Below are 25,225 nucleotides of genomic sequence, written 5' to 3'. Positions count from 1 at the left end.
ACCTCTCCTCCAACTAGATCCCTTTTTTGGCTCTTTGGTATCCAACTGTCCATCACTCTGTTGAGGATCATGTTGCTCCTCCAGGCATCTTTTTGGAAAATATTCAAAATAGCACTAGGCTTGCTATACTTTGAACTATAGAAATAAATACACTTGATCTACAGAAATATTAATGCGTTGTTGCTCTGTTGTTGCTGGAAATACAGTTAGTTCCCAGTGAAGCTTTCTCTCTCACTCTCTCTGCCACTCTAAAGCTGATCTGTAGCCACAGTATATCATACCAGTTCTAATGTTTCCCAAACCCGAAGAGGCATGTGTTCGGCTCTCTTGAAGGCTCCTCTCACTTGGCTTAAAGCAAAAATAAAACCACACCCCAATGGGGAAGAGGGCCCCAAAACATTGGAAAGCCCACACAGAAATTCCATCCCTTCCTCTTTGTCTCACAACTCTTTTGGTGAGACAAGGATATGGAAAACTGGATTTTGTCCATACTTTTGCAAGTCTTGCATAGGTTGTCCAGAAATTTCTTGGAATATGAGTTTTCTTGGCTTCTGTTATTTGTTGTAGGTTTTAGGAGATTCAGCTGAAACTGAGATGAAAAGCGCCTCATTTTATCACTCTTTCTTGCTTGCTTTCTTTTGTAAACCAGGATGCATTTATTAGTGGGTTGACTAGTGAGGTGACAACTAAAGTTTCCTTCTGATTCTGTTTTTCAGCCCTTAGCTGACTGTCAGAATCCATCTTGGTGGGCTGGGTGCGGTAACTCACACCTGTAATCCCAGGACTTTGGGAGGCCGAGGCAGGTGGATCTCTTGAAGTCAGGAGTTTGAGACCAGCCTGCCAGCATGGTGAAAATACTCTACTACTAAATATACAAAAATTAGCCGGGTGTGGTGGTATATGCCTGCAGTCCCAGCTACTGGGGAGACAGAGGCAGGAGAATCACTTGAACCTGGGAAGTAGAGGTTGCAATGAGCTGAGATAGCCACCACTGCACTCCAGCCTAGGTGACAGAGCAAGACTCCATCTCAAAGAGAAAACAAAAACAAAAACAAAAAAACCATCTTGGTCCCAAGGGTCTTACAAATACTAAAAACGTTACTGACACTGCAGTAGTTGCTCTGTATGATTTACAGGTGTATTTACATTATCCTTTAATATGACCAAATGGAACTGCATTTCAGAGAAGTGAAAGCCTGCAGCCACAGTACAGAACATGACATTTTAAATTTTGACCTAGCAGCTTGAAGCTGGATCATGCTGTTGTGAACATATTTTAAGCTGTAGGATACTGTGTGTCTACTAATGTCTTCCACGAGAAAATATACAACCTTTAGAGTATTTATCCTATTTGCAAAAGTCAAGACTTAGAAATGCAAAGGCAGTAGCCTGGAAGAGAAAGAAGCAAAGATCTTGCAGCTGAGCCAGCTCAGGATCACAGCTGGCTAAAAAAGCAAGCCAGTGGTTGCCAAACCCACAGAAAACAGGGCTTTTGAAAGACAGCATATAGATTGATTTTGTTCATCTTTTAGAAAGAATTTTTATTTGTTTATTTATTTATTATTACATAATGTGTCTTCAATTCATATTTTTGTGGAAAGGTGTCCACTTTTCTTTTTTTAGCTTTAGTCCTCTGAAAGCCTAAAGAGGAAAATGTCCTCTAATAATTTCAACATGTCTCCAGTTAAAAACAGAAGATGTCCTTCCCACATGGTTATATGTCTCTCCCACCACAGCATCAACCAGTTTACATTAATAGCCATTGTATTCAGAAACCACAAAAAAGGCTCTTTGAACCATCAGCACTAGAATATTGGCTTATAATTATTACTGATTAAAATTATCGTTAAGTTGCATAGTAACAATGCTTCAAGCATGTCAGGTAAAATCATTTTGCTTATTTGACTTTATAGTTTTTGGGGTGTAATTATCACATGCAACTCGCTTTTTCTTAAGTCTATTTCTGATGTAGGCAGTCTTGATAGCAAGCCATGTAAGTCTCCCCCAAATTATCTTAATTGATTTCAGAGTAGTGTTCTCTATTTTGAAGTTTTAATGTTTAAGCTAAAATAAGCTTCTGGGAGCATTTGCCTTTCCAGTCACAACATAATCTGATATGATCATCTTTCTCAGACTCCCTTCATCATAAAGTCTCTAAATTCATTCATCACTTAGGCATAATTATTGCTTAACTCTTGAACAGTTTGTACCCCTTGTACCTCAGGAAGTCTCTAGAGCTGACACTGACATCTTATAATCTTTCTAAATCATCACCTAACATCTTAAGAGTGATGTAACAGCAATGTTAGCTTATTACAAGCAATCTAAAAAATCTAAAACTCTTCATAGAGGATGGTTTGATAATGAATTCAGCAAGCTGGAAAAAAAGTTGATGACTGGTCTCACGTCTAAAAAGTAAAAGGGCAAAAATTCTGTTGATAATCATTTTTCCCCTTTGTGCTCATCTTATGAGCCTGGCAAATAAAGTTTACCATAAAATACTAGCAAGAGTTGAAAAAAATTGTGTTGGAACCATAACAATTCTGGCTTGGGGGACTTTTATCTTCTGATGTTCAACTAAACTATTCCCACAATAGATTCAAGGATACCTGAGAAGGGTTGGTATAATCATTACAGTAAGATACTGATGTTTTTTCTTTGGTTTGTGGTTAGAATTCTGTCATAGACACAACAAACTTGCTTCAGTGAACTCTTACCGCCATAGGTGAGATTAAAGGTCTTGAGGTGTTTCCTTCATCTGTCAAGGCACCAAAAGAGAATATGTTGCCACCAAGAATCCATAAACAATTTCCCAACTGGTATGCATCAATTTTGACTAACATGTTCCTGCTGATTGGAAAAGCAGGTGTTTCTTTTTATGAGTGGAAATGGATTACGTTTTCCCAATGTTTACACAGGACAACAAACAGGATCCAGGTAGCTCTTGCCCAAGAGAAATTTTGGATAGTGCCTTCGGTTATGTGGCAAACACCTACTGTGAACAAGCTAAAACCTGGAAAAAATACAATAATGTTATCAACACAAACCTGACTGCAGAAGGGAAATATCCACAACCAATTGATATGTTATTATTCATTAGTCTAATAGATTATGCAGACCTTATATAATATCTTCCATTTTTGGCAAATGTAGCTACAGCTTTTGACTCAGTCAACAAGAAACATCTGGCATCAAACTGCCACTAATACCAGCAGGTTTCCTTTGATTCTGGTATTATAGAAAGAAGAAAAGAAGGGAGTTTTTGGTTCTTTGTCAGAGATGGTTTCCCACTATTACTTTATCTTAACCCTATAATCTTTATTATTTAATCTTAATTAAATAAACAAAAGATTATTCGGCCTAGAAATAAAGTGTTTTACTTTCTCCTTTAAACTTTACAAGTTTACTATCTAACCACAACTTAAACATTTAAAAAAAGAAACTTTAAATTCATCTGGTTAAAAAAAAAAACAAAAACTGAAATAATGACTCTTAGGAAAAAAAAAAAACCAAAATATCCAAATTTAACATAGTTAGCTGATATAGAAGAACCCAGAATTTAACTTTCAGCATGGCTATTTTTAATGAATTAGTATGGAAATTTAATTCAATAGATATAGATATTTTTAAGTATCTACTCTATCTGTCATCTATCTATCTATCTATCTAGCATTGTACTACTGCTGTAAAGTGAGTTAGAAGAGCATTTTACAGGACTCCCATAAGTATCTCAAAATCAACACATCCTTAAAGGAAGAATTAATATTTCCTTTAAACTTTCCTCCCCCTCTAGTATTCCCTAATTTACTCTATCACACTGCCATTTATAAACTAGAGCCATCTTCGACTTTTGCTTATCTTTCTCCAGTCCCTTCACAACCCCTAACCAGCCAGTTACCAAATCCTGTTTACATGCTGTATGTTTTCCACGTCTTTCTCCTACACTACATTCCAACTGCCTTGACCTTGTTTATTCTTTTACTAAATCATTCAACATTTATTTTGTGAGTCCAGTTATTGAGCTAAACAGTAGTTATATCAAAATAAATCCAGTGTACTCTGTGCCCTCAGGACATTGCAATCAGGGTCAGGCCTAAAAACCCATATTATGAAACAATACTTTCCATAGCACATCAGATATATGAATAAGATACTGTGAAATACCGAGAAGAGCCACTCAATCTGAGGATTAAGTATTTCTCCTTGAATTACCATCCAAGTTAATTGTTGAAGGATGAACAGGACTTAATCAAGGTAAGAGGCTAATGGTGGAAGGAAGGCCATTGCAACCCCAGAGGATAATGTGAACCAAAGTAGCCCTGAAACACCTGATGTTCTCATAATCACAGGCAATCCTGTATATAGTAGAACATAAATCACAAAAGAATTTGGAAAAAGTAGGTGAGGGCAAGATTATGGTAAGAGCTGGATGATCCTGTAGGTGATGAAGACCCACTGAAAGGTTTTCAGGAGAGCAGTGAGATGGTCATGGTTTTGTTTCAAACAGTTAAGACTAATAACAGTGAGCAAGGAAAATTTGAAGAAGACCAAGTTAGAGAAGTTAGGGGATTTTTTTCCAGAAGTCAGGTGACAGATGGTAAAGTTCCATCCAAACCAGGACAGAGACAGCAAGTATAAGACAGATGTGGACAAAAGCAAGCCTGGTTTTAAAAAATGGTATCTGTAGATCTTATTTGTGGCATGCGGGAGTGGGAAGAATCAAAGATGACTCCTAACTTGAGTGATGGATTAGGGAGCAAAACTGGCAATTGAGAGAGAGAATGACTGAAAAGGCACCATCTTAGGAAAAGATGATGAGTTCAATTTTGAACATGTTGTGTTTGAGTTGCCTGTAGGACATCCAGGTGGAGATCTCCAATGGGCAGTTGGATATACAAATATGACACTGGAGGGACCGGTAGGGATGAGAGAGAGCACAGGGAATCATCAGAAAATAGGTCGTAGTTGAAACCATGAATATAGATCATCCACAGAGCCCAGACTCATTGACATCCTGTGTGAACTGCAGAGTTTTGGGAGAGGTGCAAGTGTATTCCGTGTGGCAGAGAGGATGGCAAGTGGTGACGGCTGCATTGCCTGCACGTCATCGACAACCCATCTCTTCTTTCCCACCCTAATCCATTGCGCAATCTCTCAAGGGCTGTAGGCACTTAGCCCTGAATCCTCCTCTGAGCCGGCTTTGCCTCCTGCTGTTCCCACTGAGTGAATTAAATAAGTCTTTGCCCTGTGCCCACTGTATGTGTGAAGTCATGCAGGTTACGTTTTTAACTTCCAAAGAAAGAAAAAAGAAAAGAAAATAGATCATCCAGAGAAAGTGAGTAGAGTGGCTGAGAAAGAAACTCCTGGAAACATCAATATTTAAGCAAAGTCTGGAGGAATAGGAGCATTTGAACTTAGAATATAAACTAATAGCAGGAAAACTCTAGTAGAAGGTGATGCCATGGAAAGCCACAGAGTAACCATTTGTGAAAAGGAGAGATAGAGACAGGGTCAGCGTTGTTAAATGTAATAGATCTATGAAGGTGAGGATTTCAAAATATTATTTTTGGCATGAAACAGGGGAGTCTTTTCGGATCATCTTAAGAGTGGTTTCGGTAAAATGTTGGGGAAAGAATTAGACTAGACTACATCGAAGAGGTATAGGAAGGTATAGAAAGGGGGATGATAACAGCTTTCAATAAATTAAAATAAGAAAGGGATAAAGATATTGGATTTCAAGGAGGAAAGACTGGCACATTTTTAAACAGAGGGGAAAGAATCAATACCAAGAGATAGAATAAAAATACAGGACAGAGAAGGACAGTTGGAGAAAGGCCCCTGAGGAGCAGGTCGAGGATTCAGGTACACAGTGTGTGGGGTGGCAAATGAACAAGATGGGGAGGAGGGTCTCTCCTTCCCTATCATTTCTTTGCCCTCAGCTATTGCAATACTTTTATCTCAGAGCCTCCAGTGTCAACTACTTGAATCCATCCTTCTTACCCCCCAGCAGGAGAATGTTCCTATATTTCAAATTTGGTGTTGTCATTTAAAAATCTTTCAATGGCCCTGTACTGAAGATGAGTCACAGATTCCTACACTCCTTTTTAGAAACGTGGTTTCAAACAGTTCTTTTTGTGTAAAATGATCAGTGCTCATTCAATCATCTGTAAGTGAATTCTACCCTCTGCTACTAGCTGATTAGATTAGAGATCAGTGCCCAGTGAGAATGAATTCACTGGTCATGAGGGAGCCCAGCCTTTTCTGAGATGACTTGGTACAAAATCCTGTTTCAGAGGCAGTACCCTATATTGAATGGTGATAACACCGATTAAATCAGGGTCTCTCTCTTAAGAAGAATAATTAAATGGAGGGTCAACAAACAGTGAAAGTAACTTACGTTGAACTGCTATTATGACTCCATAAGGCAGCTATACTACCCAACCTTTGCGATACTGAAACCTAGAATGTCAGTGTGGCTAAAAAAAAGATGTTGTCCCATAAACTCTTTCGTGTTCTTTGCAATAAACCCCCATGTCAGGGAGTTTATTACTAGCCTTTAAGAACCAAGCTAAGTTAGAGTTTGAACTATTTTGATTAGCATTTCCTATATTAAGGTTTAATGTTCTAATTTGGTGAAAACAGGTTTTGTGGTTTGAGAAATACTGAATATGCCTCCACCTTATGGGTTCTCAGATAATAATATTAGTATATTAAATAATCCCAAAAGCCCTTACACTAAAGAAGTTGGTTAGCTTAGTGTGACCCAGTTTTTCCCCTGCATTTTTGACCACAGAATGACTTTTTCTTTTTTTTTTTATCACAACTATTAACACCCCACTAAACACACTTTGAGAAAATTGGCATGAGGATAAGGTCTAAAAAATCATGCATGAAGTACAGACTAAATGAGGCAGATTGACCACAAGCATTTATCTTCTCTTCCACTTGAAACCCCAAGAAAAATACTTTAAAGACATAAAGCTACTCACTTACTCCTCATCCCCCACCACAAAGAAAAAACAGAATAAGAAATAACTCATAACAGACAAGAAATCTGAATTCATTTGAATTCATTCTATGAAGTTTGACTTAGCAGGCAAAATAAGGTACAACTGGAAGTGCCTAGAGAAGAGAAATAGCAGGTGTGAGTGAGGCATACTTCTGCTCAGATCCTATGCTGAGAAAGTTAAGGCTGAGACACAGGTCAGAAAACAATTGGCTAAAAGTCTATGTACAAAATTGGTAGACCCCTGGGTTCCTCACCCCAGCCCATACAGTTGGAAATCTATATCATCACATACAATATATTTTTAAATGGAACTGCAGAAAGTCAGGACTCAGAAACACAGGTATAGTAAAGAATAAATTAATCTATAGGCTGAAAACAGAAAGATGAAGGTAAAGTTGGTGTGTGAAGGGAGGAGCCCTGAACTTTTCCCTAGACCTCCTAGCATTCCACAGTCAGGCATAGGGTCCCTCAGACAGGAGGTTGGAGAGCTCTTCTGACAAGAAACGGAATGACCCACCAGAAGATCTTCTTTGAAAAGGCCAGAGTAGTGCTGAGCAAATTCCTACAGTGAAGTGAGCAGTTGGAAATGTTAGTCCCCACACAAATTGCCTAACATTTAGTGCCTTAATCTTAAATAAAGTATTTAAGTTCAAGAGCGTTAGATGGAAACAAATACCGTGTGTTAAAGTCCAATAGATTCCAAGAGCCAAGATGCACATCTAAATAGAGCAAAAGAGGAATTAGCTTATAACAAGATGAATATAGGTCATTCCAATAGTGTAAAAATTCAGCAACATAGATATTCAACCACTTGGGAAATTGAGTTTTAAGACAGGGGAATTTAGTGTCTGGGGAACTGCATGAGAGTGTAAGATAGAACCAACAGTTTAATATTAAATTGGTAAACTTCTGATCTGGAGCTCCTTACCATCGGTCTCCGCACCACAGAGCAGAATTTGTTGCCAGAGCCAATGCTCAGCTTTATCCAAAGGCAGGAGTTACAAAGGCTCAGCTGTCAGAAGAAGAAGGGCTGGGGATTAGAGCAAGGGTGGGAGGCAGACAATATGCTGACTGCAAATCTGGAAACACCAAAACAAAACAAAACAAAACAAAACTCATGCCTAAAGAAAATTTTAGTCTTGCCCCCTAATCTCCAGCATCTTTGACAGATTCAGAAGTTGGATTCCCTTCAATCAAAACACAGTTTATTTCATGTGGCCATAATTAAATATTTGGGGGCTAAGGAATGAAATGAAAGAATTCCCTATTATCTGTAAAAATTGCATGATGTCTTGAAGTGAGATCATAAGTTATAAGGACTCACTTCTAGCTATTGTTTGTCATGTCATTTTTATTCCACTTTTGTGAATTCTTAGACTACTTTTTCAGCCGGTCATGATTTGGTGACTGGATCTTGGATTAAATGCCATCTGCAGAATGACTACATCCAACAAAAAGTACTTCAACAGTATACATTTATCTTAAGACTAGCACATTTGCCTGACCAATCTCATGTTTTCCAGCCTCAGACAGCCATTACCCTGCCTCCTTTTCAGACCCCATCCATGATCATGAAACATATTTGTAATCAGAACATCCTCTAATCCAGTATAGGACAATTTTGGAACACTTGCACCATGAAAATTGTTTTCTATTTTATTCTGTGGATCTGGAACCACATCAGAAGTTCTTTGTGGGTTATTCAGGTCAAGATCAATTTTAAGAAAGGTATTTGTTTGTAATCTGCCTGACACCTTTCCAGTTCACCAAGCCTTCCCTTTTGTACTGGCTTTTTGGAAATTCAAAGTTATTTTTAGATGCAGCAGTTAATTGACATGGCAGTACACACATTCTGATGACGGTTTATGTGAAATCAATTTTGAGTGTTGAAGTTACCGACATTTAATAGTAAACATTGCAACGTTAAGTTTTGTTTCATAATTAGGACAATTTTTTGTTTGTTTGGGAAGTCTTATAATTCCCGTAGGCCAAATCCAGTCAAGTTGAATTGTGGCCATTTTTATGCCTTCTGAAATCTCTCTGTACCCACGTTTTTAATGGCGTGGAGCTGTGGAAGTATCTATAATTATAAACTGGCAGATCACTTACCGTATAAGGAATCTATAAAAAAGTAAAAGTTACATCTACACTCCACAGCACAGAATTTCAATTCTTGCTACACTGAGTCACAGAAAAGTGATCATTTACATAGTCTATAAGATCTTATACTTTAAAAACTCTATTTTAGCTCCAAAATTGTTTTCCTAAATTTCTATAGTCAGTATATTAAAAATATTTGTCTTTGAAACACTGTAATCTTTACTTGAAAATCTTACATGTAACTTAATCAAATGTGAACACTGCTGTGAGAAAAACAATTTTTATTATAAGACTTACGGAACAATGCTGATCTAACAGATTATCACACGGCATGGAGATAAATTGTCCTTCACCATCTCTTCCTACTTTTAAATGTACTTCAATGTAGCAAATTCACAAAAAGAAAATAAACACAAAAGAGGAGTTACTTCAGATTAAACTGGCAAAATAAAAATTATCCTTTAACACTCATGTTTAACATGATGCAAACATTTGCCAAATCACACATGTATGTATTATTAACCATATGTAGTACTTCCTTTCCCCTTAGATATACATGTCTGTTTTTCAGTGGTCAAGTCATCTGCACCCAGATGTAGAGAAGCATTTGGATGTATCAAACCATTAGAATTTGTTTCTGATTAAGGTAACCACTGTATACAAACATCTGAGGCCTTGTGTCTCTGTGTCAAGGTCTAAATCTTTCACTGATGTTTTCTAATGGCTCATTTTGTTGTTTACTATTATTATTATGCCTCAAAGGTAACCTAACATGTGCATTACAAGCAGCTTTCTTTCAAAGTCACATTCCAGTTGACACTTTAGTTGGATTTTAACAACCCCAAATGGCTCTCTGATTTTGGAAAGGACCCAAATGGGCACATTTCCACACATGAGATCAAAGGAAAGAAGCAATTTGCTCCTTACTATACAGGTATCAAACATCTTTCACTGGCATAACATTTCCAAGCCTTAAAAATGCAGCTAACTCCTTTTTCTTTACTTTAGAGCCTATAAGAGTAAGTAAAATAAGGTAATATTTTGAAACTCAGGGACTCAGCAACAGCAGTTTGACAGCAATGCTGGACACTGAATTTTACACACACGTTCAAAGGAATAATAGCTGTGTGAACAGATGATCATGCCCACCATAAATTAGCACTAAGTCTTTTGAATGTACTAAGGAACTATTCATAACATGGAAACAACATGGTGCCTGACCTTGGGGAGCTAGTCTCAGACAATGTCTTTGAAGTCACTTCATTCTTGTTCTTACTTCAAGTATCTTAGACATGTGTCTTTATATAGTCCCCTTGAGGGTAGGGAGCATATCTGAATTACTCCATGTGTTTCCTGACGCAGACAACTCTGAAGATTGAAGGATGGATATTATATGGAAAAAACAAAGCATTAAATTGTAATTCTACAAGATACAGAATCATTTTGTTTCTCTTCTACTTTTTCATTACAAAAGGATTCCATGAATTCGTTTTCACTATAACAATTAAAAATAAGTATATACAATAAAAACAAAAACTCCTGTCTTCTACATTAGAGACTCAATTAGCCCTTTGGTACATAGTTCTGTTTTAAATCTACATTCTTGATTTTAATCGCATGTCATTAAAAGTATTAGGACCACATTTATGGCCACTGGATTTATATGAGATTGGGCTTCATATAGAACTACTTTATTTCACCATAAACACTTTAGGGAATAGTAGTTTAAACCTCATTTTAATCTGCAATGTGAATTTTTCATTCTTCTATCTCAGTATTGAATTCTCCTTGTACTCAGCTTTTAATTTATATCTTGCCTTCAAGTTCTAGAAAGCTATCTACAAAGGAATTTGCGCCCTTCATCTAGACAAGAACACAATAATGTAAGACAAAATATACTTGCAAGTTTAACTAAAATGTATTGAGCATGCAATGCATTCCAGCTCCTGTGCTAAGCTCTATGTGTTTAGATTTCTAGTCACTAAGAGTGGGGAAGAGAGACATACAGACACCTTAAATACAACATACATGACCCTCTTTACCCGGACTCTGTTCCTCATCTGCTCATGTTGGAACTTTAACTTTAACTCTGTGTAAATATTATAGGTCCTCCCAAACAGGAGCTCTGGGACAAGCCCACTCCCATGGGCTCAGAGCTGTTCCAGCACACACTGCCACGTCTGATTTCTTGTTGCCTTTCTAAGAGCACACATGCTGCAGCCATCCCAGGCACTAACCATGGTGACTGTCTCCCATGGCTCTGCCTGATACATGCTCTTATAGTCCCAAATCTGCACAATTGTCTGTGCAGAGCCTTACTTTGTCCCTTTGTGTATTCTCAGTTGGTGGGTTTCCAAAGCCTGGGCTCCAATGAGTTATACTGTTTAGTGAAACACATTTTTCAGCATTTACTTATAGTTGCTCACAGTATCATAGAACTCAGTTAATCTCACTGTATTAGTCTGTTCTCATGCTGCTATAAGCACATACCCGAGACTGGGTAATTTATAAAGGAAAGAGGTTTAATTGACGCACAGTTCAGCATGGCTGGGGAAGACTCAAGAAACTTACAACTCTGGCAAAAGGGGAAGCAAACACATCCTTCTTTACATGGTGGCTGCAAAGAGAAGTACAGAGTGAAGTGAGGGAAAAGTCCCTTATAAAAGCATCAGATCTTATGAGAACTCGTTCACTATCATCAGAACATCATGGAGATAACCATTATTAATACCTCCCACCAGGTCCCTCTCGTAACACATGGGGATTATGGGAACTAAAACTCAAGCTGAGATTTGGGTGGGGACACAGCCAAACCATATCATTCTGCCCCTGGCCCCTCTCCAAATCTCATGTCCTCACATTTCAAAACACAACCATGCCTTTCCAACAGTCCCCCAAAGTCTTAGCTAATTCTAGCATTAACCCAAAAGTCGAAGTCTAAAGTCTCTCTGAGACAAGGTAAGTCTCTTCCACCGATGAGCCTGCAAAACCAAAAGCAAGTTAGTTACTACCTAGATAAAATGGGGGTACAGACATTGGGTAAATACACCCATTCCAAAGGGAAAGAAATTGTCCAAAATAAAGGGGCTAGAGGCCCCATTCAAATCCAAAATCCAGTGGGGCAATCATTAAACCTTAAAGTTACAAAATTATCTCCTTTCACTCCAGGTCTCACATTCAAGTCATGCTGATGCAAGAGGTGGTCTCCCACAGCCTTGGGCAGCTCCCCTGTGGCTTCGCAGGGTACAGCCTCCCTCCCAGCTGCTTTCACAGAATGGCATTGGGTACCTGTGGCTTTTCTAGGCATACAGTGCAAGCTGTTGATGGATCTACCATTCTGGGGTTTGGAGAACAGTGCCCCTCTTCTCACAGCTCCATTCAGCAGTGCCCCAGTGGGAACTCTGTGTGGGAGCTCTCACCCCACATTTCCCTTCTGCACTGTCCTAGCAGAGGTTCTCCATGAAGCTTCTGCCCCTGCAGCAAACTTCTGCCTGAACATCCAGGCGTTTGCATACATCCTCTGAAATCTAGGTGGAGGTTCCCAAACCTAAATTCTAGTCTTCAGCACACCTGCAGGCCCAACACCATTTGGAAGCTGCCAAGGCTTGGGGCTTGCACTCTCTAAAGTAATGGCCTGAGCAGTATATTTGCCTCTTTTGGCCACAGCTGGAGCTGAAGCAGCTGGAACACAGGGCACTATGTCCTGAGGCTGCACAGAGCATAGGGCCTTAGGCCTGACCCACTAAATCATTTTTCCCTCCTAGTCCTCCAGACCTGTGATGGGAGGGATTGACATGAAGGTCTCTGACATGCCCTGGAGAAATTTTCCCCATTGTCTTGGTGATTAACACCTGGCTCCTCGTTACTTACTCAAATTTCTGCAGCTGGCTTAAATTTATCCCCTAAAATGTGTTTTTCTTTTCTGTCACATCATCATCAGCTGCAAATTGTCTCAACTTTTAAGTTCTGCTTCCTCTTGAACACTTGCTGGCTAGAAATTTCTTCTGCCAGATACCCTAAATCATCTTTCTCAAATTCAAAGTTCCACAGATCTCTAGGGCAGGGGCAAAATGCCGCCAGTCTCTTTGCTAAAGTATAACAAGAGCCACCTTTGCTCCAGTTCCCAACAAGTTCCTCATCTCCCTCAGACCACCTCAGCTCAGACTTTATCGTCCATATCACTGTCAGCGTTTTGGTCAAAGCCATTCAACAAGTCTCTAGGAAGTTCCAAACTTTCCCACATCTTTGTCTTCTGAGCCCTCCAAGTCTCTAGGAAGTTCCAAACATTTTCCTATCTTCTTCTGAGCCCTCCAAACTGTTCCAACCTCTGCCTGTTAGCCAGTTCCAAGATTACTTTCACATTTTGGGTATCTTTACAGCAGTCCCCCACTACCAGGTACCAATTTACTCTAATAGTCTGTTCTCACACTGCTATGAGGACATATGTGAGACTGGGTAATTTATAAAGGAAAGAGATTTAATTGACTCACAGTTCAGCATGGCTGGGGAAGCGTCAGGAAACTTATAATCATAGTGGAAAGGAAGCAAACATGTCTTTCTTCACATGGTGGCAGCAAGGAGAAGTGCATGGTGAAGTGGGGGAAAGCTCCTCATAAAATCATCATATCTCCTGAGAACTCACTCACTATTGTGATAACAGCGTGGAGGTAACTGTCCCCATGATTCAGTTTCCTCCCACCAGGTCCCTCTCATGACATGTGGGGATTACAGGAACTACAATTCATTATGAGATTTGGGTGGGGCATGGCCAAATCATATCACTCATCTTTGTAGAGGTGAGACATGCCAAGTTGCATCTGAAATTAAGTAGAAGACACAGCCTCAAGGTTCTTTCCCCAGGGTTTCCTCAGTCTCATAAATAAGCCTGGCAGGAATGCCTTGCCTGTCAGTGCATTACACAGGCCCATGTATTACTGAATCCCTCAGTCCAAACCTGGGATCCTCCTAGAAGACACACTACTTTTCCACTAGCATGCTTTCTCCTACCCCTGGGAGATTCTGAAGGATTATAAGGTTAATGGCTCATCAAATTTGATTTTTAAAAACCCAGTTAATATCTAGGATGGTAACAGGATTACAACATGTGCTCAAGAAGTTGGTGGATGGCAGCACTGGAGAGATGTTAGAACAAGTTATCACTGGATAACATGAGTCCCCAAATAACAGGAATAAAGGCTGCAGATGGAAAAGTGGTGTCCATGAAGTAGCAGTAGATGTTCAGAGAAAATTAACTACACCTGGTGTATTAGTCCATTTTCATACTGCTATAAAGGGCTTCCTGAGACTGCATAATTTATAAAGGAAAGAGGTTTAATTGACTCACAGTTCAGCATAGCTGAACTGTTGGGAGGGCTCAGAAGAAGATGGGAAAATGTTTGGAACTTCCTAGAGACTTGGAGGGCTCAGAAACTTGGAAGCCTCAGGAAACTTATGATCGTGGCAGAAGGCAAAGGGGAAGCAGGCACCTTCTTCACAAGGTGGCAGGAAGGAGAAGTGCCAAGTGAAGGAGGAAGAGCCCCTTAAGAAATTATTAAATCCCATGTGAACTCACTCACTATTATGAAAACAGCATGGAGGAAACCACCTCCCCGATTCAATTACCTCTACCTGGTCTCTCCCTTGACACATGGGGATTATGGAGATTACAATTCAAGATAAGATTTGAGTGGGGACACAAAGCCTAACCATATCATCTGGGATTTAAAGATCATTAACCATGGTAGGACAAGTAGCACCACCATCAGTGCCACCCTTTTATACCCCCTACTTTCCGCTGCCACACACACACAGACACACACACACACATTCACACACACATACACAAGAGGGTTGTGGTGTCTTCCTGGAGAAGCAACATTTAAATTTTGGCAATGAAACCAAGGAAACCTTCAGTGACAATGGTGACTCTCTAAGAGACTTTATTTACCATGGAAAAGAGGTTTCCAAAGGAAAACTGAGAGGTGTAACAGCCAGGGAAGGCATCAGAAACCAGAGAAGAAGCACCAAGTTTGTGACCACTAGCACTCCTTCAGTCAGCTGATGGTAGATTCAAATCATAATGAGTCATGCTTGTAGACTCTATTCATAGTGATTAATGAATACCTGGCATTGAAAGTCTCCTCTTACCACTTTTTTTTTCCTTTCAGATGGTCTTAACTATTTTCCTACATTTATTCTTTAAGATGTATTTTAGAATTTTTTTTTCATGTTTTCCCCAAATTCTTCTGTGATTACAATTGGAATAGCATTTTAATTAATTTGGGAAGATTTGACATGACATGTCTGCATTTGTTCATGTGCTTTTTAATGACTCATTAAACTTTTGATATATTTTTCACCTGCATCCTATATATCATTGTTGAATTTAGTGAAGTTGTTTCAGTATTGTAATGGGATCTTTCTTCTAATATATTTCTTACTAATTATTTATAGACTACAGAAAAGTTATACAATTTTCAAATGTTAACTTTATAATATCTAATTATTTTTCAGTATATTCCTTGGATTTTCAGGGTAAACAATCATACAGTTACATATAATTGTTTGGTAATTTTCTGTAATGAAATATTTCATAATATTGAAACATTTTGCATTCCTGAAATAAATTGTATGGGCTAGTGATGCAGCATAAAATACTGTCAGATGTTTTTAATGCTCCTGGATTCAATTCACAATGGCAAAGGAATTTTTACAAATCAAAATTGAACTAATTCTTTTTAGTATCAGGATGCTAATGACTTAACAAAGGGATTAGGAAACATCATCTTTGATTATTTTCTACAAAATAGTTTCCAAGGGAAACCAAGTGAATTAAGTGTTGGGCCAGTCACTGGCCTGGGCATGAAAAGTTCTATCTTGAAGAACATATGGGAGCACTGGCCCTGTAGAAGGCATTAGCCTGGTCCTCAGAAGCTACAAGAGGCCCTATCATCCTGATTTCCTTTCTTAGACATCAATTTAGTGATCTCTAAAAATAGAAATATCAACCTTCCCATCGAGATTTGTCAAAATACTGACACTACTCCCAAATGGAAGCCATATGCTTCAGCAGATACACTGGAGATCTATATTTTTGTATATCCCGTTTATGGATCACATTTAAGATTGTTGTAAGCATCTACACCAGCATTATCCAATGTTTGTAATGCAGCTTTAAATTCAACCCTAAAATCACACAAATATTAAAATAATGTTTAAAGAACTATAACCTTTTTCACTGGGATGGACCCGTTTCTATTTTGCATGTAATTAGTATGCAGACCATCAGGCACTTGCAAAAGCCGGAACTCTAGATAAAATCGTATAAACAAAATTAACCTTATTTTGGCTTCAGAACATTGGAAAAATATTATTTCAAGGTCGAATGTGATATTTATGCTTAAATGTTTTCTTAAATAAACTTCCTGAAGACTGTTCACTAATCTTGCTGTGAGTACAAACCTCCTCTAAAATTGACAAAACTTTCAGGAAAACATTGATGTACCTCTCCTGCCTGTCATATTTAGAGTTACCATATAACCAAATAAGGGTGGAAAGAGCTGTACACAGTAGAAACTTTTGACCCCAGGACCTAGAATATTAATCAGTGGTTGACTGCAAATTCAGCTCTAAATTACAATCCACAGGGATTCCTCACTACAACCTCCTGATTTCACTGGATTTCTTAAGAGTTACCTGATTTGAGGGCCTGATCAAGACAAAGCCAAACCTTCCATAGCTACGGGAAAACATCTCTTTGTGGTCAGCAGAGTATAACTGGTTTTAAAACATATTATTGTTTCATTTTTTTCTTCAAATGTGAATAGTTTCACAATTTTATCATTACAAAATAATGCACATTCATTGTATTATACTAAAAGAAAAAAATCAAGCCAAAAGTTACAAGAATATGTTAAAAATGTCCTATAATTCCTCTACCAAAAGGTCACTACTGTTAATATTTTGGTATAGATCTTTACATATTTCCTATTCAAATAACTTTTAAGAAATGGTTCAAGTTCATTTGCAATGTAACTAAAACTACTTCTCTTCCAAATAGATATCATGGGATTTCTTTAAAAATACTCAATTTTGTTTACATGGAACCATTTTCATTGCAATACCTTATATGAGATGAAAAAATATGTACCTAAATTATTATGTATAACTCAAAACAATTTTTTAAAAACTGCGTAAGCTAGAATTACTTTCATTAGTCATTGATACTAGTTTATATGTCCAAATAGTGACAGAAAAAGTATGTTATAATTACCTTAAAGTGATGAAATTCATAATTTGTTATTATTTTATTTTATTTTTATTATACTTTTAAGTTCTGGGATACATATGCAGAACTTGCAAGTTTGTTACATAGGTATACATGTGCCATGGTAGTTTGCTGCACCCATTAACCCATCATCTACATTAGGTATTTCTCCTAATGCTATCCCTCCACTTCCCCCCAAACTCCTGACAGGCCCCAGTGTGTAATGCTCCCCTCCCTGTGCCCATATGTTCTCATTGTTCAGCTCCCACTTATGAGTGAGAGCATGAGGTGTTTGGTTTTCTGTTCCTGTGTTAGTTTGCTGAGAATGATGGTTGCCAGCTTCATCCATGTTGCTGCAAAGCACATGAAACTCATTCTTTTTTTATGGCTGCATAGTATTCCATGGTGTATATGTGCCACGTTTTCCTTATCCAGTCTAACATTGATGGGCATTTTGGTTGGTTCCAAGTCTTTGCTATTGTGAATAGTGGTGCAATAAACATATGTGTGCATGTGTCTTTATAGTAGAATGATTTATAATCCTTTGGGTATATACTCAGTAATGAGATTACTAGGTCAAATGGTATTTCTAGTTCTAGATCCTTGAGGAATCACCTCACTGTCTTCCACAATGGTTGAAATAATTTACACTCCCACCAACAGAGTAAAAGTGTTCCTATTTCTCCACATCCTCTCCAGCATCTGTTGCTTCCTGATGTTTTAATGATCGCCATTCCAACTGGCATGAGATGGTATCTCATTGTAGTTTCAATCTGCATTTCTCTAATGACCAGTGATAATGAGCTTTTTTTCATATGTTTTTTGGCCACATAAATGTCTTCTTTTGAGAAGTGTTTGTTCATATCCTTCACCCACTTTTTGATGGGGTTGTTTTGTTCTTGCAAATTTGTTTAAGTTCCTCGTAGACTCTGGATTTAGCCCTTTGTCAGATGGGTCGATTGCAAAAATTTACTCCCATTCTGTAGGTCGCCTCTTCACTCTGATGATAGTTTCTTTGGCTGTGCAGAAGCTCTTTTATTTAATTAGATCCCATTTGTCTATTTTGGCTTTTGGTGCCATTGCTTTTGGTGTTTTAGTCATGAAGTCTTTGCCCATGCCTATGTCCTGAATGGTATTACCTAGATTTTCTTCTAGAGTTTTTATGGTTTTAGGTCTTATGTTTAAATTTTTAATCCATCTTGCGTTAATTCTTGTATAAGGTGTAAGGAAGGGGTCCAGTTTCAGTTTTCTGCATATGGCTAGCCAGTTTTCCCAACACCATTTATGAAATAAAGAATCCTTTTACCATTGCTTGTTTTTGTCAGGTTTGTTAAAGATCAGATGGTTGTAGATGTGTGGTGTTATTTCTGAGGCCTCTGTTCTGTTCCACTGGTCTATATATTTGTTTTGGTACCAGTACCATGCTGTTTTGGTTACTGTAGCCTTGTAGTATAGTTTGGAGTCAGGTAGTGTGATGCCTCCAGCTTTGTTCATTTGCTTAGGATTGTCTTGGCTATACGGGCCCTTTTTTGGTTTCATATGAAATTTAAAGTAGTTTTTTCTAATTCTGTGAAGAAAGTCAATGGTAGCTTGATAGGAATAGTAGTGAATCTATGAATTACTTTGGGCAATATGGCCATTTTCACAATATTGATTCTTCCTATCCATAAGCATGGAATGTTTTTCCATTTGTTTGTGTCCTGTCTTATTTCCTTGGGCAATGGTTTGTAATTCTCCTTGAAGAGGTCTTTACATCCCTTGTAAGTTGTATTCCTAGGTATTTTGTTCTGTTTGTAGCAATTGTGAATGGGAGTTCACTCATGATTTAGTGCTCTGTTTTTCTATAATTGGTGTATAGGAATGCTTGTGATTTTTGCACATTGATTTTGTATCCAGAGACTGCTGAAGTTGCTTATCAGTTCAAGGAGTTTTGGGCTGAGATGATGGGGTTTTCTAAATATACAATCATGTCATCTGCAAACAGTGACAATTTGACTTCCTCTCTTCCTATTTGTGAATACACTTTATTTCTTTCTCTCGCTTGATTGCCCTGGTCAGAACATCCAGTACTATGTTGAATAAGAGTGGTGAGAGAGGGCATCTTTGTCTTGTGCCGGTTTTCAAAGGGAATGCTTCTAGCTTTTGCCCATTCAGTATGATATTGGCTGTGGGTTTGTCATAAATAGTTATTATTTTGAGATACATTCCATCAATGCCTAGTTTATTCAGTGTTTTTAGCATGACGGGTGTTGAATTTTATCGAAGGCCTTTTCTGCATCTATTGAGATAATCATGTGGTTTTTGTCATTGGTTCTGTTTATGTGATAGATTACATTTATTGATTTGCATATGTTGAACCCATCTTGCATCGCAGGGATGGAGCCGACTCGATTGTGGTGGATAAGCTTTTTAATGTGCTGCTCTATTTGGTTTGCCAGTATTTTATTGAGTATTTTCGCATCGACGTTCATCAAGGATATTGGCTTGAAATTTTCTTTTTTGTTGTTGTTGTGTCTCTGCCAGGTTTTGATATCAGGATGATGCTGGCTTCATAAAATGAGTTAGGGAGGGGTTCCTCTTTTTCCATTGTTTGCAATAGTTTCAGAAGGAATGGTACCAGCTCCTCTTTGTACCTTTGGTAGAATTCGACTGTGAATCCTTCTGGTCCTGGGGTTTTTTTTTTTTTTGGTTGGTAGGCTATTAATTACTGCCTCAATTCCCGAACTTGTTATTGATCTATTTGACTTCTTCCTGGCTTAGTCTTGGGAGGGTGTATGTGTCCAGGAATTTATCTATTTCTTCTAGATTTTATAGTTTATTTGCGTAGAGGTGTTTATAGTATTCTCTGATGGTAGTTTGTATTCCTGTGGGATCAGTGGTGATATCCCCTTTATCATTTTTTATTGTGTCTATTTGATTCTTCTCTCTTTTACTCTTTATTAATCTGGCTAGAGGTCTATCTATTTTGCTAATCTTTTCAAAAAACCACCTCCTGGATTCACTGATTTTTTGAAGGGTTTTTCGTGTCTCTATCTCCTTCGGTTCTGCTCTGATCTTAGTTATTTCTTGTCTTCGGCTAGCTTTTGAATTGGTTTGCTCTTGCTTCTCTAGTTCTTTTAATTGTGACATTAGGTTGTCAATTTTAGATCTTTCCCACTTTCTCACGTGGGCATTTAGTACTATAAATTTCCCTTTAAACACTGCTTTAGTTGTGTCCTAGAAATTCTGGTATGTTGTGTCTTGGTTCCCACTGGTTTCAAAGAACTTATTTGTTTCTGCCTTAATTTCATTATTTACCCAGGAGTCATTCAGGAGCAGGTTGTTCAGTTTCCATATAGTTGTACGATTTTGAGTTCGTTTCTTAATCCTGAGTTCTAATTTGATTGCACTGTGGTCTGAGAGACTGTTTGTTATGATTTCTGTTCTTTTGCATTTGCTGAGGAGCGTTTTATTTCCAATTATGTGGTCAATTTTAGAATAAGTGCCATGTGGTGATGAGAAGAATGTATATTCTGTTGATTTGGGATGGAGAGTTCTGTAGATGTCTGTTAGGTCCGCATGGTCCAGAGCTGAGTTCAAGTCCTGAATATCCTTGTTAATTTTCTGTCTCGTTGATCTGTCTAATATTGACAGTGGGGTGTTAAAGTCTCCCACTATTATTGTGTGGGAATGGAGTCTCTTTGCAGGTCTCTAAGAACTTTCTTTACGAATCTAGGCGCTCCTGTATTGGGTGCATATATTTACGATCGTTAGCTCTTCTTGTTGCATTGATCCCTATACCATTATGTATAAGGGTATACCTATACCCTTCTTTCTTTATCTCCTTTGATCTTTGTTAGCTTAAAGTCTGTTTTATCAGAGACTAGGATTGCAACTCCTGGTGTTTGTTTGTTTGTTTGTTTCCATTTGCTTGGTAAATATTCCTCCATCCCTTTATTTTGAATCTATGTGGGTCTTTGCATGTGATATGGGTCTTTTGAATACAGCACACCAATGGGTCTTGACTATCCAATTTGCCAGTCTATGCCTTTTAATTGGGGCATTTAGCCCATTTACACTTAAGGTTAATATTGTTGTGTGTGAAGTTGATCCTGTCATCATGAGGCTAGCTGGTTATTTTGCCCATTAGTTGATGCAGTTTCTTCGTAGTGTCAATGGTCTTTACAATTTGGTATGTTTTTGCAGTGCCTGGTACCGGTTTTTCCTTTTAATATTTAGTGCTTCCTTCAGGAGCTCTTGTAAGACAGGCCTGGTGGTGACAAAATCCCTCAGCATTTGCTTGTCTATAAAGGATTTTATTTCTCCTTCACTTATAAAGCTTAGTTTGGCTATGAAATTCTGATTTTCTTTAAGAATACTGAATATTGGCCCCCACTCTCTTCTGACTTGTAGGGCTTCTGCAGAGGTCCACTGTTAGTCTGATGCTTCCCTTTGTGGGAAACCTGACCTTTCTCTCTGGCTGCATTTTTTCCTTCATTTCAAACTTGGTAAATCTAACGATTATGTGTCTTGGGGTTGCTCTTCTCGAAGAGTATCTTTGTGGTGTTCTCTGTATTTCCTGAATTTGAATGTTGGCCTGCCTTGCTAGGTTGGGGAAGTTCTCCTGCATAATATCCTGAAGAGTGTTTTCCAACTTGATTCCATTCTCCCTATCACTTTCAGGTACAGCAATCAAACGTAGGCTTGATCTTTTCACATAGTCCCATATTTCTTGGAGGCTTCATTCATTCCTTTTCCTTTTTTTTTTTTTTGAAACGGAGTCTTGCTCTGTCACCCAGGCTGGAGTGCAGTGGTACAACCTCGGCTCACTGCAAGCTCCGCCTCCCAGGCCAGGTTCACACGATTCTCCTGCCTCAGCCTCCCTAGTAGCTAGGACCACAGGCACCCACCACCATGCCCAGATAATTTTTTGTATTTTTAGTGAGACGAGGTTTCATCGTGTTAGCCAGAATAGTCGCCATCCCCTGACTTCATGATCCGCCTGCCTCAGCCTCCCAAAGTGCTGGGATTACAGGCATGAGCCACCACGTCCAGCTGGGGAAGTTCTCCTGAAAAATATCCTGAAGAGTATTTTCCAACTTGGTTCCATTCTCCCCATCACTTTCAGGTACATCAATCAAACGTACATCAATCAAACGTCTTTTCACATAGTCGCATATTTCTTGGAGGCTTTGTTCATTCCTTTTCTTTTCCTTTCATTCTTTTTTCTCTAATCTTGTCTTCATGCTTTATTTCATTAAGTTGATCTTCAATCTCTGATATTCTTTCTTCTGCTTGATCGATTCAATTATTGAAACCTGTGTATGCTTCCCAAAGTTCTCATGCTGTGTTTTTCAGCTCCATCAGGTCATTTATGTTCTTCTCTAAACTTCTTATTTTAGTTAGCAGTTCCTGTAACCTTTTATCAAGGTTACTAACTTCCTTGCATTGGGTTAGAACAAGCTCCTTTAGCTTGGAAGAGTTCGTCATTACCCACCTTCTGAAGCCTATTTCTGTCAATCCTCAAACTGATTCTCCATCCAGTTTTGTTCCCTTGCTGGCACGGAGCTGTGATTCTTTGGAGGAGGAGAGGCATTCTGGTTTTTGGAATTTTCAGCCTTTTTGTGCTGGTTTTTCCTCATCTTCATGGATTTATCTACCTTTGGTCTTTGATGTTGGTGACCTTCGGATGGGGTTTTTATGTGGGCGTCCTTTTTGTTGATGTTGATGCTATTCCTTTCTGTTTGTTAGTTTTCCTTCTAACGGTCAGACCTCTCTTCTGCAGGTCTGCTGGAGTTTGCTGGAGGTCCACTCCAGACCCTGTTTGCCTGGGTATCACCACCGGAGGTTGCAGAACAGTAAAGATTGCTGCCTGCTCCTTCCTCTAGAACCTTCATTCCAGAGGGGCACCTGGGCACCTGCCAGATGCCAGCTGAAGCTCTCCTGTATGAGGTGTCTGTCGACACCTGCTGGGATCTCTCTCCCAGTCAGGAGGCACGGGAATCAGGAACCAACTTGAGGAGGCAGTCTGTCCCTTAGCAGAGTTCTAGTGCTGTGCTGGGAGATCCTCTGCTCTCTTCAGAGCTAGCAAGCAGGAATGTTTAAGTCTGCTGAAGCTGCGCCCACAGCCGCCCCTTCCCCCAGGTGCTCTGTCCCAGGGAGAGGAGAGTTTTATCTATAAGCCCCTGATGGAGGCTGTTGCCTTTCTTTCAGAGATGCCTTGCCCACAGAGGAGGAATCTAGAGAAGCAGCCTGGCACTGTGGTGGGTTCTGCACCCAATTCAAAATTCCCAGCAGCTTTGTTTACACTGTGAGGGGAAAACTGCCTACTCAAGCCCCAGTAATGGTAGACGCCCCTACCCCCACCCAAGCTCGAGTGACCCAGGTCAACTTCAGGCTACAGTGTTGGCAGCAAGAATTTCAAGCCAGTGGATCTTAGCTTGTTGGGCTCCATGGGGTGGGATCCACTAAGCAAGACCACTTGGCTCCCTGACTTTAGCCCCATTTCCAGGGGAGTGAATGATTCTGTCTTACTGGTGTTCCAGGCACCACTGGGGTATGAAACAAAACCTCCTGCAGCTAGCTCAGAGTCTGCCCAAATGGCTGCCCCATTTTGTGCTTGAAACTCAGAGCCCTGGTGGCGTAGGCACCCGAGAGAATCTCCTGGTCAGTGGGTTGCGAAAATTGTGGGAAAAGCGTAGTATCTGGGTCAGATAGCACCATCCCTCATGGCACAGTCTCTCATGGCTCCCCTTGGCTAGGGGAGGGAGTTCCCCAACCCTTGCACTTCCCTGGTGAGGCAACGCCTCACCCTGCGTCAGCTCTCCCTCCATGGGCTGCACCCACTGTCTACCCAGTCCCAGTGAGATGAACTGGGTACCTCAGTTGGAAATGCAGAAATCAGCCGCCTTCTGCCTTGGTCTCACTGGGAGCTGCAGACTGGAGCTATTCCTATTTGGCCATCTTGCCAGCCCCCCATGTGTCATTCATTTATTATAAAGACACCCAAAACATCCTTACCAGTACTTTTTCTCCTTCCCTTCCTCTCTTTTTCTACTTCCCAACTTTCCCCCAATCTCTCTCTCTCTGTCCCCCTTTTGCTCTCTTGTGCTAACAACCTGAGTTTGATTAACTCAGTAATTAAAGCTGATAATTATATGATTTCACCAGGACAACGTTTGTAAAATATACAAGTAGATTACAAATGTAGCCTCTTTGTTTGGATGTGTCCGTATATCTATTCATAAAGTAACCATGAATGAAATCACAAGAAATGAACAATCTATTTGGGGAGGGAATTTAGTAGCTTGGGGTGAGGAACAGAAATAGGAAATAAACTGTTTTATTATATACCCTTTTATAACTTATGATGCTTCTTAAAACCACTGTTCTCTGTGGTAAGCAGATCTATGCAAACCTACCCCCAAAAGTTCAGGAAGCTGAGAGGCTGAAGAAAGAGGCCAACAAATCCATTTTCTTAGAAAGGAACTTTTAAAAGGGACTTACAAACAGAAGCCTTGTCTGTGTCTCAGGTGACAGCAAGACACGATGGTGGTTCCCTGCACCATTATCACCCCAGACTCAGAGTTTATATGCCATTGGAAAAAGGTGATTCAGAGGGATGTGTAGGAAGATTGAAGTATGATAACATCAAGGTTGTTTTGACCTAAGGGCAGGATTTACCGTAAGTGTGCTCTTACACAAGGAACAATAGATAAACTGGAAATCTTACAGACCTTCCTGGGACTGGGGTTAATCAGAAGTCAACATGGCAGATTAGCATCTAGTGGAGTTACTTTAGCCTCCTATACATGAAAGAAAGAAAGAAACAGAGAAAGAGAGAGAGACAGAGAGAGAGAGAGAGAGAGAGA

At 39.3% G+C, this 25,225-nt stretch overlaps 1 protein-coding gene across 2 annotated transcripts in view; it reads left to right on the top strand.

Moving 5' to 3' along the window:
* Positions 1-25,225, top strand: part of CPED1 (cadherin-like and PC-esterase domain containing 1) — a 327,742-nt gene that overhangs the window by 299,806 nt on the left and 2,711 nt on the right. The gene's annotated exons all lie outside the window — the stretch shown is intronic.

This window comes from Mandrillus leucophaeus, unplaced genomic scaffold, assembly GCF_000951045.1.
Source record: "Mandrillus leucophaeus isolate KB7577 unplaced genomic scaffold, Mleu.le_1.0 Scaffold5, whole genome shotgun sequence".
Taxonomy (NCBI): domain Eukaryota; kingdom Metazoa; phylum Chordata; class Mammalia; order Primates; family Cercopithecidae; genus Mandrillus; species Mandrillus leucophaeus.
This window is presented reverse-complemented; position numbering and strand designations above follow the sequence as displayed.